Source organism: Cupressus sempervirens, chromosome 5 (genome assembly GCF_028749045.1).
Source record: "Cupressus sempervirens isolate cs-2001-9-10 chromosome 5, ASM2874904v1, whole genome shotgun sequence".
In the NCBI taxonomy this organism is placed as follows: domain Eukaryota; kingdom Viridiplantae; phylum Streptophyta; class Pinopsida; order Cupressales; family Cupressaceae; genus Cupressus; species Cupressus sempervirens.
Genome location: NC_143122.1, coordinates 212,042,265 through 212,059,911, shown reverse-complemented (window position 1 = coordinate 212,059,911; position 17,647 = coordinate 212,042,265). Strand labels below are relative to the sequence as shown.

The 17,647-nt window shown below is 31.4% G+C and overlaps 1 pseudogene; it reads right to left on the bottom strand.

The window, feature by feature from the left end:
* Positions 1–1,188: 1,188 nt before the first annotated feature.
* LOC149555174 (uncharacterized) overlaps positions 1,189–17,647 on the bottom strand; it is a 52,528-nt pseudogene continuing 36,069 nt past the window's right edge.

Sequence of the window (17,647 nt, the reverse complement as noted above, 5' to 3'; positions counted from 1 at the left end):
TATATTATCTATGTGGTGAATATGAACACATTCGAGCTAGTTGTATGAAGACTTGGTTTATAAAAAGGAATCCTACCAAAAGATGTTATGTATGCAAAGAACTTGGTCATCTAGTAAAGAACTGTATGAACCGAGCTATAGTTGAAGATAAAAAGAAAACAAAAGATGATAAAATCAGGACTCAAATGAAGTAGTAATGGGTGAGGAAATATCCAAAGAGCTCAAACCAAAACAATGAAGTTATTGACACCCAAGGCAATGAGTTGGGTGATCCAATCACCTTTGTATAAGCATGCAAAAAGACCATTGGAACTATGAACAAAATCATATTCTACATTAGTTCTAGTCATGCAAACAAGAAAGTCCAAATCAACATAATAGATGCACTAGGACAAATGGAAGAATCATGTCAAGTCTTGGTTATAACCAAGCTGTCAGTCCTTACCCAAATACACTTAAGGTTTAACCGAGCAAGGTCAGACTCAACTAAGTCATTGACTAAACTGAGCGTAGTCAACTAATCTTAACCGAACTTCATGGTGCAATCGAGTTTGAAGACTTAACCAAGCATTCTTGACCTACCTAAGTACAAAGCATTAATGAGGCCCTAAAAATTGAAAATTTGATAAAAGGAGAAATCCAGAGAAGGGGTCCAGACTGTTATGTAATTTTTAGTTTCTATTAGGTTTACATTCGGTCCAGTTTCCTTGACGCTAATTTTATGATGTATTTTCTCTGCAAGTCTAAGAATACATTAACTTTCAAAGATCATGTTGCTTTGTCTTGATTTGTTTTGACTTTTATTTCAATGTTATATAATTTTCAAAGAGAATTAATACAAAGATGAACTATCACCATATCTTTTTCTCTGAATCTTGTTTTCATTGTTATTGATTCGTTATCTTTAGGTTGTATGGACAAAGCTTGTTCAATTTAATGCAACTAGAATAGGTTGTATATCAATTCACTATTGCTTTTAATTCAAGGAATTAAGTAAATGCTCCAGTGATATGATAGGATTTCCAACCAATAAAAAGGATATGTATAATAGTTAGTTTTAAAGAAAATTGCTGATAATATTGATTGTAAGGCAATCAATTAGATCAAAATAGTTGGGTAGACTCTGATAACAAGTCTTCTTAGGGAGAAGCATTAATGACAGATCATGATAACAGGAAATAAACCCATTTAGGGAGAAGCATACTGAGCCTTGTAGTTCTTCCAAAGCTTATCAACGGATTTACCAGTAATCTGTTTAAAGAAGTTCAAGTCCCATCCGGAAGCCATCTTAGCATTAATGTTGGCAACAGATCCAGAGCTGACACTGTCACAATACTGCAAGAAGTAGGCACTAACATCATAACTCTGGTCCCAATTGTATCCACTGCATGGGCTAACCCTGCAGTCAGGCTCACGTACCCTACAATTCCTTCAATGAGATCAACAGGAGCATTCCCTTGGCTGTTCCAGTGCCACACGTGAGTCATCTCGTGGTACAAAACTCCTCTTATTTCCACCACCACGTCCCCTACAAAGTTGCCAACATGAGTTATATCGTGGTACAAAATTCCTCTTATTTCCGCCACCACGTCCCCTACAAAGTTGCCAACATAGTCTGCGCTCAGGTGAATTTCGTCAGCACTTGTGTATGCAACGTCGTCCATGCTTTCCACGATGAGAGATGAAATCAGTAGAGGAGCTCATGATTTCAAAGTACCTCCTGGTCGAATCTGTCGCCGCTGGTAGTTACTTGCGCATGATTGGAGTATTCGAAAACCAGCGCTCCAGAAGTATATTGACACATTAAAATAGCTATTAATCCAGACATGTTACCCAGAATAACAGAGGGAGGATTAATTATATTAATTTCAGAAAGAGAGATTAATTTTTAGCTAAACCAACTTTCTCTCTTTCCATACTTTTCTCTCTTCACGTACTAAAACTTTTAGAGAGAAGTTCGGGGTTTGAGTTTGAGTTTCACTCTCGCCTCAACATTTTCTCTCTCCCCGTACTCAAACTTTTAGAGAGAAGTATGGGTTTGGGTTTGGATTTTCTCACTCAAATTTTCTCTCTCCACGTACTAAAATACTCTCTCACTACGTACTCCAACTTTTTGCCCTAATCCTAACCCAAACTCCAACTTTCAAATAACTGCAGGTGGCAGATACAAGGCAGAATTTCCAGCACGTTAATCCTCAAGAAAAGCATGTAACTTCGTTGCATTTCTTAGCAAACCATGGCATTCTAGAGAACCAAACAAGGCATGAGAACTATTTGGAAAGTGGACTTCAATTTACCTGCAAGAATCCTAAAGATTGAGAATTGAAACTTAATCGTTTCACATGAAATCCCAAGAAGTGGCATCTACATCTACAGAATGGTGGGACGTTCTACATGAAGAAAGTTGTGTTAAGCTCCAGCAAAAATGATTGGTAAAGTTGTTCAAATGTCCTGACTTCAATTTACTTCCATAACATAATTGACTTGAGCCATGACATTCCAATGGAAACATAGTCAAGGCACGTATTCTATTTCTCTTGTGTGACCTGCGGCCTGGAGGAAAATCAGCAATATCATCTGTAAAAACCATTTTTGAAATGCCTGATACAATGTGGTAATGCATTGGAAATTATGTGAGCATTTACCAAGTCAAAATTTCAAGCCAGATGTGTGCTCGTATTTGTGATATGGTAGCTATGGCACAAATTATTAATACCACTCCAGCGATTTCAGAGCTAGACGAATAATCATTCTGGCAACATTCAAACAAGTTTTCTAATGTTTTTGATGAAGATGTACTTTATAAAATGTTTTTGAAGCTGATCTAGTGTTGAATATTATCAAGAGGAATTAACTCTTTTGTATTAAGAATTCAGAGAGATTCGGGCAGAGTGTGGCTTTTAGGCAATTCTTATTACTTCTAAAATATTTAGAAGAACCATTGGAGAGTCAATGCTCTTAAAAGGATAATGTGAAATAATCTACATCTTCTTAGCCTACAATAGTTCAATGAAAATATCAAAGTGCATGGAAACTACTTGACAAAATGCCAAATCTATGTGTACCCACATTTGTCTAGCAGAGTTGCTGAATTGTTTGACGAAATGCCTCTATTGTATATGAGATGTGTGCATTGTTTAGAAGAAGAGAAAATTGACATATGGTTGAAAAACATCAGATGGAAAAATGATAGCATGAATCAAAAAGTGAGTGAAGAGGAGCAAAACTTGAACTCCTGCAAGTTATTGAATAGAAAAAGGCCTTGGGGGATATACCGATGATCATAGAAGGCATTCCTATTAGTGTAGAGGCAAAAATCAGCACCGAACTTGGCAGTACACAAAGTTCAGATGCTAGCATCATGACAAGAGTGAGTAGTCTCTCAGCACATTGGACTCCTATACTCAAAACTTATCTAGTTATGTCATATAGTTGGATGATGTTAAAAAGAGACATTAGCTATTCAAGTTGAAGATACAGAGTTTAATCATCATTAAACACAAGACTTTGGCTCAGGTCATCAAATCATTTAGAGCGTACAAGGAAAACTTGACTCAGCTACTCACAAACCTACAGATTAAGGAACGAGTTTAGGGATATCAGTGATTAGAGTCAATAGTTAGAAGTGTATTTGTCTAAAGTTGTCTTAGAATTTTATTTATGTATTTTGTAAAAAGGTCAACTTTAGAATTAAGTTTGGTTGGTTTTTCTAACTATAGTTAAGCTTTAAAAGTTAGAGTTGGTTATGAACCATCTTCGAAATAGTCCAAACACTAACTTTTTGAGTAGTTATGAACCAGAAAGGTTAGTTATTCTAGAATAGCTATAAATTCCTAAAAATAATGTAATAAGGGACTTTTTGGACTTGGATACAGGGAACACTTATGCTCTGATAATAAAGCAATTTTTGGAAAGTGTGTACAATTGTTGTTTTTGTGTAATCAATTATTTCTTTCTTTCTTGGTGCAAGAAATAAAAGGAAGTACATTTTGCATTCTCTCTCCAAGGAATCTGAATTGTTAAAGTGTTGATTCATCTATGATTACTTTCATGGTATGATGTGAGTATTTGTGGATGGTTAAATTAGCATTGTGTTGATGAAAGTTCTCAAGCATAGTCCTTGATAGCTCTCATTAATAGTTACATCATCCTTATGAAAATGTTGAAGGCGTGTGATGCATTCGCTATCAATGGTTTTCCTTCCTATTCTCTAAGTTCTTTATCTTTATAGAAAAATCACAAATTTTATCTTACGAGGAAGCTGCCCCTCTAAACGCAGAGGAAGGCCAGATATCAAAGGCTTATCCAACTATTGTGAACGGTTTGCCACACACTCCGTTGGGCACATTCTACTGTGAAAAATCTGTTTACCAACAAGACATAATTACAAAAGAGCCAGCAGCCATTTTTTCGCTAATTATACTTTCCAACCCAAGGGAAAAAAATAGCTTGGAAGCTTATTCTTTGCTATGTTGTGGCAGGGATTATATAGAGAGAAATTCAGGATTGGATCAAACTCGGAGTAATATTCCATTCCATTCCATCTTAGTCAATTACACATTCTGTACACCTGATTTTATTACTTTATGTTATCTTTGTCCACTTGTCCAAATCTTTGAACTGATCAACCTTACTTTGCAGGACGACATGTTCTCACCTCTCATCATTCATATCCAACATTGAATAACTTCTATTTCTCTATTTTAAAAAGTAATATATAAAATATGCTAAGAAACATCATTTGAAAGAAACATCATTTCTTTAGATCCATTTGCATTTTAAAAAATTTGATATATTTTATTTAATATGTAAAAGATATATATCAACCAATATGATTAGCTTGCAATTTAGTTCAAATGAGCATAGCATTAAAAATGTATTATAGAGAAGGAAATTATGGAAATGAGAAACCTAAAAATGGGCTACCCTGAACATAGGCCTTTATCATTCAATTTATAGAGGATTATACATTAAATTCTACATAAGCCACAAACCAAAGTTTGTTGCAGCATTAATGAAAAATAGGTGAAATGGTCCATATGAAAAGCATGGTAAAACTGGTGGACAAATTTCTTTGAATAATTAATTTACCTATCTAACACATAAGTCACATCTATTACATAGTTTTCTTGATCACATTGAAAATGTATTTGTTGAGACTAATTCATCTCTAAACTTGGTAAAATAATTCAATATTATTCAATATATTGTAATAAAGGAAAGAAAAGGTCAAAAAAATTCTTGAATTGTGTCAATTCTTTTAAGATGATTTCATTTAATACATTTGCATCTAGTAAGCCATTCTTAACAAACAATGCTCAAAACTGCCAAACATAATAATGGTACAAAACATTTGTTTATCCTATTTTAGCTTCAAACATAGGTATTGAAAATGTTACTCCAATTTCACTAATCATATATGTTGTCAATTCATGTACAAACCACTAAACACACTTTTCAAGACATTCATGGCCAAAATTAAATAATTTACCATTTTATTGTTTATCAAAATATTAACATATAGAATGATGCTCTAATGTAAGTGAGAGCTCTGCATAATGTAGAAAACTAATTCCACATAAACAAAACTCAAGAGAAATGTATAGATACTTACTTTGGGACACCAAACAAGGATATAAATAATCAGGAAAACTATTTTGCCACCCAAAACATGATTTAATAGTTAACATCCTAAATAGCCACAAAGCCTAAGATCTAATACAAAAATTTATTTTAACAAACTGCGGAAGAGATTTATAGTGATATTAGAGTTGTATATCATGTCATAGTAAGTATACTTTAGGATGAATAGACAATGACATAAATGATGGTGTAGAATGTTTCAATATATACTTATTGATTAACATTTACATGCATTTATACAATGTGAATAATGATAACTTTATCAATTATCAATTTTACAATTGACAGTTACAAGAAACTTACTTTTTATAATCAATGTAATACTTATGCCAACATTTCCCCCTTGTTATATTGACCCTAATTTTATTAACCACAATTTTCCCTAAAGACCCAATCCCAAAGTGATCACATAAGAAAACATATAATTACATAATATGAACACTTATTTTGATAAAATATTCTCATAAAGATGCAAATTCTTAGCCAAGCAAGCACCGATCAAGTTGTCCCATGATGATAAAAAATGTTTAGCTTCAAGATGTGTTCTCAATATATCAGTCCTAAACTCTTGGATATTCTAGTTTTGAATTATTGAACAATGACCCCTGATGCAATCTACATCTATCATTGTCCACTTATTGGAAAATGGTACAATTCATGTTCTTATACTATTAACCTCACTTGAAAATAATCCATATTGAGCACAATATCATGTCCTGAAGCTATCTCCAAAAGGTGTGTTCAGACAACATACATTCTTCAAATTTGTTAAAATTAGAAAGAAGAAAAAATACAAAAAGACTTCTCATGAAAAGTACCATCTCAAAGTGAGAAGTGATTTGAGAAGATGGAAATTTCTCTATCCTTTGATAACACCAAACTCTTGAAGTTGTTAGGCCTTGTTAGATTCTAAATTTTGCTCAAAATATTAAAGGATATTTTAGATATCATTGGTGCATCCATAATATTGGGCATGAATGCACAATGATTTAATTTTAAAACACCTATAATCACATAACCTATATTTTTAATTCTTAATTTGTGATATAGATTATCAAAACAAAATTTTAGTCTTATCATAAATTTAGTCTTTTTAACACCTATTAAAAACCTGAATTCAAATGTTACACACATAGAACCATTTATTCTTGTAAATTCCATCTACAAAATAAAAAATCTATAAATATTTGTAGATGAAAGTAGATGAAGATTAACATTTCCAACAATGAAGAGTTCTAAAAATCCTCTACAAAAATATTTTTACACAAACAATTTGAAAGATATAAGACCAATTATCTACCTACGAATTCATATCCATGTTCCTCATAAGGCTCCTCACAAGACTTATCAAAAACCTCAAATGCAATTGACTAACAATTAAAATATCAATTGCTCTTACCTTTAAGAAAGACTTTGATTCCCAAAATGCACAATTTTTTACTACATTCCATCATTAGAACAATAAACATAACTTAGATTTGCATCTGTAGAATTTGTTTATAAAAATACTCTCTTTGACTTATGACTTAGTCTCATCCATGCCAAAGCATAAATAAGGAATGTATTCATGTTATCTTCAATGGTTTTACCTTGGCCATAGTTTCATTGCTAAAACATCAATAAAGCAGATGCATTTAGAATGTAAATAAAAATATGCACCATAAGATAAAGAGTTGCACCCAATATTAATGAGACTCTTCAAAAAAAAACTCACAATATTAATCTTGGCCATCAAGATAATAGTGTCTTATAGTTTAAAACAAGATCTTGGAAAATAAATGAAGCTCAAGGCACTCATCTTATTGATGCCTAAAAGAAGCTTACACAAATATTTAAAGAGGGAATTGACACATGCACGCACACATGCATGTACACGCACGCACACACACACACACACATAACCATTATTATACTATGACTACTCCTACTCCTCAAGGACAAAGATATGCTATAAAGATCACATTCCATTTGTCTTGTATAATTGGATAAATTTTATCATGACATAATATATCACAATGAAAGAGATAAGTGACACATGAACACAAGTATTCATAAAGTAAGGGTCCCACCAAGATCTCAACTCAAATTTCCCCTTTAAGCTTTGTAGGAAATGGTAGTGATGAATGAATTACACCAATCACATTAAAGGAATTACCTCAAAATCCACCCCTTAACATTGCACATCTGAATCATCACATTCATTAATATGAAATTCCTTGTGACATGTTGTCAAATATTTTTTACACCATTTACAAGTATCTTTATTTGGAATATGAGTGTGGCTCCTCCAATGGTGTAGGGATCATGAGAGAACCAATCACCTTTACACGATCACCACTACGTAGATGTCTTTCATACCAAATAATAGAGTACAATATTTTAATATATTCTTTTTCATTAACCTTAAGCAAAATTTTTATAATGTGAATAATGACAGTTTCCAATAGTCATGCTTGCAACTAATAGTTACAAGAAACCTATTTATAGTTACCAATCTAAAAGTTTCACCAATGCAAATTGATTCGAGAGTGTATAATAATTATCACATCATTATAATAATCCCCAAAAATAAGGAATTATTTAATACATATAAATAAGAAAAAAGGAATCCAAAAGTAAACTAAGATATGATTAAACAAGTCAAAAGGAATATGTTTAAAGAAGGGATCTAAGGGAAAATAGATTTCTAAGCTCTTTGGATACATAGCTTATACATATTAACAAGAAGAACATAGAGCTCAACAATAGAACAAATGGATGGATCTTTTGAGTCAAAATATGGCTTGATAGATGGGTGTGATAGAATTCAATAAAAAAAAATTAAAAATGAAAGGAGAGTTGTTAAAATTTAGAGAGATTTTGTAAAATTTAAAGTACTTGAATGAGTATCTTGTGTGGTTAAGATTTATCTTAAAAGAGAAATAAGTAAATGAAAAATATTCTTTTAGTGCAATAAAAATTGAGAAAGAAAGAAATGAAAATAGTTTCATGATAGGGCATTTGAGTGGAAATAGTTCCTTTATACATACACACTATTTGATAAAAGTTTGAAAATGCCCTTTGGACATACATACAACTATAGTTGGTGTGATTATGAATGAAGGGAAAGATAAACCATCAACCTTGGGATTAATTTTAGATATGTATAATAATGATAGTTTAGATAGATGTAGGTTGGATGCAATCATACAAAACCTTTGGAGACAACCTTTTATAGAGATATCAATACTACTAAGTTTGGGAGTGACTCCTCATAAAAGTAACAACTCACAAAGTGGAAAAAAAGAAAATTATTTTTATACTAACACATGAGATCCATCTATGTTGTCACCTAAGTATGATAGAAATCCTACACAAGATGAATTCCATTCTAATCATGGGGATAACCAAAATGAATGTATGAAGGATAGTAATGATAATTGTAATGAATACCATGAAGAAACATATTATTAATATTTGGATAGGGATAATTATATGTTTAGGGATAATTGGTCATCTATCAAATTAAAAATTTTACCCTCTAAACAAATCAAATCAGGTCTATTCATTTATCAATAAACTAGATGCATCCAAAATTAACTTTGAATCAGTGAGAATTTAAAAATATAAAACCATTCAAAAAATGCCACACAAGAACACCAATAATTTTAATGTAAAACCCTTGGTTAGAGGAAAAAACATGTTGGGATTCAGTACCCACAAATATGTGTACTCTTACAAAGTATTCCAAATAAAAGGCCTAGTTAGGATTAGGAGGTTGTATTAATTCCTAACTAGAAGAATATCTTGTTACAAGTCAACTAGTTAAGGGATTTTCTTGTAGCCTTATTAAGAGCTTTAGCCTATTAGGAGTAACCTTGTTGGAGGATTTCAAGCCAAACCTAATGATCTACCTAGTTTAATGGATTTAATATTTAGACCTATTTAGATTCAAAAAGTATTATGATATGGAAGTAACTCTTCTCATTTTATTATATAGACCCAATTAAGCACATATGTCACCTCTTCTTGCACATTATCAACATAATTACTTGACCACACCTTGTATTCATTATCTACAAACATTGAAATTAAATAAACTACAATATAAATATAGCTTGAATCAGTTTTTAGGGTGACCTCTGCCTTAACAAAAAAATTTTACATTTGAATTTGAGTTCTACACCACAAAAATGTAATAACAAACCCTGATCCTTCATTTTCCAAGTTTAGTTGGACACCAAATTCAAGTGTTCATTGATTTGACATGGAACAGCTAGGCCTTTTCACTTTTTTTGACATATATGTATGACACCAATAAATTTAATAACTGTAATTGATGCAAGTAAAAATAGGCATAATTTTAGTAGTGTGCATCATTTACATATCACTACAACATCTATTATCACAAAGGATTCATTGTAGTTGGCCAAAACATCTTTAGTTAAGGATCTAACGCAATTTTTTTGAAGTGTTCTATAAACTTTCCACAAAATGATCTTTATTTGATCTAAACCATATCCTCTAGAAAAAATAAATACTATGCAATCAAAACACCAATTAAATTTAACAAATTTTAAATCATATATCATAAAACAAAGAACTTATAACCAAATAGAATTGATAGACCAATCAAATCATTCATTTTTTGTCATAGAATACTTTTATTATTATTTTAATCACATTTTAATAGATTATAACTCATTACATAATTGTTTCTATCTTGTGAAAACATAAACACTTTATCTAGAGACATCTCTAAGCATCCAATTCCATCCACACACTCAAATTCTTACTACAAAACAAATGCAACAATGATTTCCACTATGCATCTACTATAACAATACTATTGGTAAAGTGTCAACCAAAATAACTTCAGTTGAAATCAATGATAACACAATTACTAATTGAATAAGCATCAAAGTTGCACCATGAAACCTCTACTACACATTCTACATTATGATGCAAGAGCATTAAGTATAAGGGGCATCTTGTATCACCCAAGAATATTTATAGAGATAGTTTCTATTTTTTGTGTTTTTATTACTAGATACCCATTTGGGAAAAATAGAGATTCCAACTCTTAGATTTCCATTGTTATTTTTTTGGGTTAGTATTTTGGGAATCCTTAGGATACATGTGCAAATGTAGATATTTTGTTAGTGAAACATAATTATGAAGAATGTTGTAACTAAAATCGCAAACACTCCAAAAAACAAAATCTTAACAAAATATTTCATTTTTTGAAAGTTATTGCTCTTCAAGTTGCCCAAAGACCTCTTAGAAATGCTTTAATGTCATATTTGAGGCACTAAATGGCCTTGTACAACCTCAAAAAATGGGATAGTTTTCCCATAAGCTATAGATATCTTGACGATATTTTCAAAAATGTAAATAATTCATCATTCAAAGTCTTGAATCAAAAGTAATGCTTCCCATAAGTTGTACTAATTTTCTAGAACCTTCTATTTTTGCACTTATAATTTGAATGAACTAGTCTCTTTTTGGTGTCACCAGCAAAATTCTAAAATATAAATTCTATTCTCAGACCTCAAAATAAGGTGGACTATTTAAGGCCCATTCTTGAAGTAAAAAGGTATTCCTTTTTTTTAATGTTCATTTTCTTCTCAAGTTGTGCCTTCATCAAGTGGTATTAGAGAGATAATTCTTGAGTGTGTAGATAGATTACCAACTATGAGGTAGTTTGCATCAAGACTGTGGTTGTTTATTACGGGAGTGTGATAAATTTCCTCCACAAAGAGAATGCACATAATATTTAGAGGTGTGGCATGAATTTCATTTCCCTCCAAATGAAAGTAGAAGCCTTGAGAGAACAACTGCAAAGAGGTATTGATATTGAGACTAAAGATGAAAGTGAGGAAGAGTTTGTAGAAGATGGATAATTTTAAGAGGTTCAAGAAGAATAAAGGGATTTGGAGACCAATAGTCTTTTTACCAATAGGATTTTTAGGGTTATTCCCATAATTGGAAAGGGACCCAAAATTGACAATCCCAATTCTTAGAAAATCTAAGTCCAAATATGTTAATTGACTGGATCACTGATCTAGATGAGTATTTTGAGTATTGTGAAGATGTAGAGGATCTTGAGAGGGTTAATTTTGTAGATGCAAAGTTGATGGGGGCATGCTAAAATCTGCCAGCATAAGGTCTAGTTGGAAAGAAATCAAATAGGAAAGAAGAAAATTACAATATGGCTTTAGATCATGGTGGAAAAACTAAAGAAGCAGTTCGTTCCTATTGACTATGAGCTTGATTTGTTCAAGAAGATGCAAGGGTTAAAGAAAGTAGGAAAATATTTCTAGGAATACACAAAGTCATTTTATGGAGTTCTCATCTAGATGAGGCATGCACAAGCTAATAAGAAGAAGGTTTTCCCTTACTTTAATGGGTTAAGGCCAAGAATTTAGGATCTAATCCATATTAGAATGACCTATATTGAAGAGGTATACTAATTTTACTTGAGTATGAGGAGAGACTAAGAAAGAGGTTTGATGGAAATAAAAGAGGGCAAGGCCAAGGAGCAAGGGGCGGTGGTAGGTTTTTTGTAGGCCAAAATGAAGACTAAAAGAAAAATGAAGATGTGGGTACCAATGAAATTCAAAAGACTTAGTGTTTTAATCACTCATGTGATAAAAATTATGGATACCAAAGCTTGTAGGAGAAAGAGGAAGGTCTCATTAAGGACTAGGGAGAGGATTTTTTAGAAGAACCTTTTTTTTATTGTGATAAAGAGGGTTTGAGAGCTTATGAATGCCCTCAACTTTAAGGAAGGAAAAATCGAAGAGATGAAAGCTACAAAAGGGTTAGATATTTAGATGAAGATGTCAAGTCATGGCATACAAAAGATGTTTAAAGAGGATACATCCTACTTAACAAAAGATTCTTGTTGAGTGGTGAGAACAGACTTGAAATAAGGAGGAGCTAATTTTGTACTAGGTTAAAGTGTGATGGATTTTTTTTTTTCATTAATGATGGTGAAAGAACTGACAATTTGGTTTCTAAGGAGATGGTTACAAAATTAAAACTCAATAGAGAGAAAATCCCACATCCATACTAGATTACTTGGGTGCATGATAATCACAAGGTTATGATCAATGAACAGTGGTTGATGTAGTTCAACATTGGAAACTACCACAATGAGGTATGATGAGATACAAGAAAAGGTTGTTGAGTGCTAGGAAGCCAACACCGAGAAACCAGAAATACAAGCTAAGATACATGAAGTATAACCTAAAGAAGTTTTTAGGATGAACCTGAAGAAGAAGAAAGAAGAAATGAGCCTACATTAAAAAATATGTGAAAATATATCATGCATAGATCTAAAAAAATCATTGGAAACAAACTCTAGATTTATGACAATGAAAAATATTAAGAAGGATGCTCTAGATAATTAAGATTGGATTCAAACAATGAATGAAGAAATTGAAAAGAAAAGTAAAGAACAAAACCTAGTCACTAGTACCTAGACCAGAGGATAAGAATGTAATTGGAACAATGTTGGTATTTGGGAACAAGTTGAATGAAAAAGGAGAAATCACAAGGAACAAAGCTAGATTGGTATAAAAAGCATATGCACAAGAAGAAGGCATTGACTATAGATAAATATTTTCCCCACTTGCAAGATTGGAAGGAGTTAGAACTCTACTTGCATATTCTTCTTACAAATAATTTAAAGTTTATTAAATGGATGTCAAATCTACATTTCTGAATGAAATACTAGAAGAAGATGTTTACATTGAACAACTAGAAGGATTTTCTAATCCAAGCAAGAAGGACATGGTATGTAAACTACATAAAGGATTCCATGGACTAAAACAAGACACTAGAGCATGGTATTAAAGATTGATTTTGCAAGGCAAAATGAAAAAAATAATCTATAATTGAAAACTAAAGGTGGTAAAGGTATACTATTGGGTAAAATATTGTGGATGATATCATATTTGGAGGACAATATGACTTATGCAAATAATTTGCTAATGAGATGCAAAAGGAATTTGGAATGCCTATGTTTTGGGAAATCAAATTCTTTGTTGGTTTACAAGTATATCAAATGAAGAAAAGTATCTATATTACCTAATCCAAATATACCAAGAGATACATAAAATATTTTGGATGGAAGATTCAAGACTAATCAGCATGTCTATGGCTAGTGGACATAAGCTCTTTAAGGATGATGATTCTACTGAAATGAACCTGACATTGTATAGATCAATGATTGGAAAGTTACAATATGTTGTTCATAGTGGACCATATATTACATTAGTAATTGGGATTGTTGTATTACTTTTTAAAAATCCTAATGAGAATCACATGATGGCAGTGAAAAGAATACTAAGATATTTGATAGGAACATAGGATGGTGGACTATATTACAAAAAGAATGACAAGTTTGAACTTAAATTGTCCATAGATGTCGATTGGGCATGAAATAATGGTGAAAAAAGAGTACAAGTGATGGAGATTGCTTTGTAGAAAAGAGATTCATTTCATGCACAAGCAAGAAGCATGCTTATGGCTAGTGGACATAAGCTCTTTAAGAATGATGATTCTACTTATATGAACCAGACATTATATACATCAATAATTGGAAAGTTCTGATGTTCATAGTAGACCATATATTGCATTAGTAGTTGAGATTGTTGTAATATTTTTTACAAATCCTAAGGAGAGTCACATGATCATAGTGAAAAGAATACTAAGATATTTGAAAGGAATAGAGGATTATAGACTATATTAAAAAAAGAATGACAAGTTTGGACTTAAAGTGTCCATAGATTCCAATTGGGCATGAAATAGTGATAAAAAAAAGAGCACAAGTGTTGGAGCTTTCTTTCTAGAAAAGAGATTCATTTCATGGACAAGCAAGAAGCATGCCTATGGCAAGTTTACATAAGCTCTTTCAGAATGATGATTCTATTGAAATGAACCAAACATTGTGTAGATCAATGACTAGAAAGTTACAATATGTTATTCACAGTAGACCATACATTGCATTAGCAGTTGGGATTGTTGTAATATTTTTTACAAATCTGAAGGAGAATCACATGATGGTAGTGAAAAGAATACTAAGATATTTGAAAGGAACAGAGGATTATGGACTATATTACAAAAAGAATGAAAATTTTGAACTTGAAGTGTCCATAGATGCCAATTGGTCATGAAATGGTGATGACAAAAGAGAAAAAGTGTTGGATTTTTATTTCTAGAAAAGAGATTCATTTCATGAACAAGAAAGAAACAAAACTAATTTTTGAACAATCAACAGAATCTAAGTTGGCTATGTAGTAGTAGCATTTAATTGTTCTAATTGTGTGGATCAAGCAATTGTTGAAAGGGTTGAAGGAAGAGATCACTAATCTAGTTGCTATCTATTTTGATAACACAAGTGCTATAAATATATCAAAGAACATTGTGATGCACATAGAGACCAAGCATGTTGCTATCAAGTATTAGTATTTGAGAGAACTAGTTCAAGATAAAGAGGTAAGATTGGAGTATGTGAAAACTAAGGAGAAAATAGTTTATATTTTCACTAAGGCTTTACCTAAGGATGCACATGAGTATCTAAGTGGTAAATTAGTGATTCCCTAGCTAAGGCTATTTGAGAAAAGATAGAGCTCTACATCAATTGCATTGATTCGAATATCTGACAAGTTGATGTAGAAAGTCATACTTTAGGAGATGCCTAAAGTAGTGAAGAAAGATGATAGATGAACAACCAAAATTCAAAACACTAACATAAAGATATCTATATCGTTAAGATGTATGAGAAAGACAAAGAGTCTTTGATATTGTTTTCAAAGAGGGAGATATTATACAGTTACCATATGAAGAAGAAAATAGAAAGAGATGTTGTAAAGAGGGAGAGAATGGAAGTTACCATCTAGAGAGAGAATGCATTAACAAAGACAAATTAGTGAATGGTGTTGCCACCAATCAAGGATCTTAGAAGTTTAGGATTTGTATATGAAAGAGGGAGTTGATTGATGATATGATATGATAGAGGGATTCTATATGTTGCATATTAGAGATGCATGAATGAGAATCAAAATGAATCTAAGGATATTAATGAAGATTAGATACTAAACTCTAAGGGAGTTGCTTAAAGAAATTACATATTTTTAATGCATGGTAACTAGAGGTGTTTTCATCAATGCCAAAAGTGAGATTATTGGAACTACAATTGAAATAATTATTATGCTATCATTGATGTCAAACTTTATTGGCGAGGGTAAAAGCGCAAACCTGTGTCACCTTTTATAAAGGAGAAGTGATATCAGAATTTAAAGTCTTCAACTTTAACGAAATAAAAGTGGCATTTGTACTTAGAATTTGAAGATGATGTAAACTAATGAAATGTGTAAAATTGGATGAAGTTTATGTCTATAATTTTTTTTAAAAAAATTGAGTGAAAATTTTATTTATTTAAAAAAAATTTAAGTGTATTTTTTAATTTTTTTAAAATACTAAAAATATAGAGTTTTTTTCCCGTCAAACAAATATATGCAAATTTTTATATTTTGGTTTGATTTTGGAATATGTTAGAGTTAACATGTATACCTGGTGCACCAAAAAAGAAAAATTGAAATTCGGCTAATATTTTTGAAGTTATAACTAGTCAAAGTCAAAGTTATTAGAAATAGATAATTTTTTCCTCCCGTCAAACTTTTTCCATCAAATCTACATATTTTTTTTAAAAAATTACATATTCTTGAAGAAGACTCTCTCCTCTAGTGCACCATAAAAAAAAAAAAGAATTTAACATGATTTACTATTTTTTTCTTATTTTTGAATAGACATCTTCCTGAATCTTAAGATACCTACTTGTAATATTTTTAAATTATAACATATTATTCATAATCAAAACTTTAAAAAAATTATACAATCATAATCGTGACTCTGAGAACTACAAAAGTATATTTTTAGTTTTAAAAAATACTTCAATTTAGTAGGTCAAATTGGCCTTCAAAGTGAGATGTTTACAGAAGTTCTAATTTTTGCTTGTTTCGCTGCCACATAGGTTGCCACATAGACTGTTACGGCCAAAACTCTTTCGGCCGTAATCATTTCGGCCGAAACAGTTCTAGCCGAAACCCCCAGTCGGCTTGAGAAACCGCTAGCGGTTAGTGTGACTTTTTGATATTAAAAAAATTGTTTTATCTTTTGTAAATAATTAAATATATAGGGACATCAAAAATTGGAAGAAGATTTGCAAAAAACAATTAATTTTGAAGCAATTTTCAACAACTCTTTTGCGGATTTAATCAATATTGCAAAGTATCAAATATTTTGAAGGTGCTTTTTTTCTCTTCTAATTATTTTTATTTTTATGTATTATATATTGAACCATTAGCTGATATTTAGTGAAATCTAAATTTATTTATTTTTTTTCTATAGGTTGAATTATTCAATGGGTAGTAAAAGGAAAAGATCAAGGAAATATGATAGAAAAAGAGATGACAAAATGAAAGGCCATACAAAATATGCTCAAAACCAACCTACTGAAATTCCTGAACATGATGAGATTCATGAAGAAAATGAAAGTAATGAAGAGGAAGAAATTGGCGATTCTATTGATAGAGACAAATTAGAAAGCATAAAAAATTTGATGGATTTGGATGAAGAACTACTTTTAAACCACATTCCATCTAAAGATATGATAAATGATAACACTATCAAAAAGCATTGTCAGAACATGTGGGATGAATATTTCAAGGATAAAAGCATATTTGAATAGGCACAATTATTTGTCAAGTTATTTAGGAGAAGAGATATGAGACCTATCTTAGAGTTGTTGGGTGTTGATAACAGGAAAAGCCATGCTAATAATATTAATAAAACAATAGTTGAAAATTTGCAAAATGCTTATAACAAAATTGACAACACAACTCAAGGAGGTGATTTGAGTAATGCACGTAGAGCATTGATAACTACTATATCTAGTAGAAAATTAACACATAGAAAAAAGGTACGTGCATTTTTTGATGTACTACATATATCTACA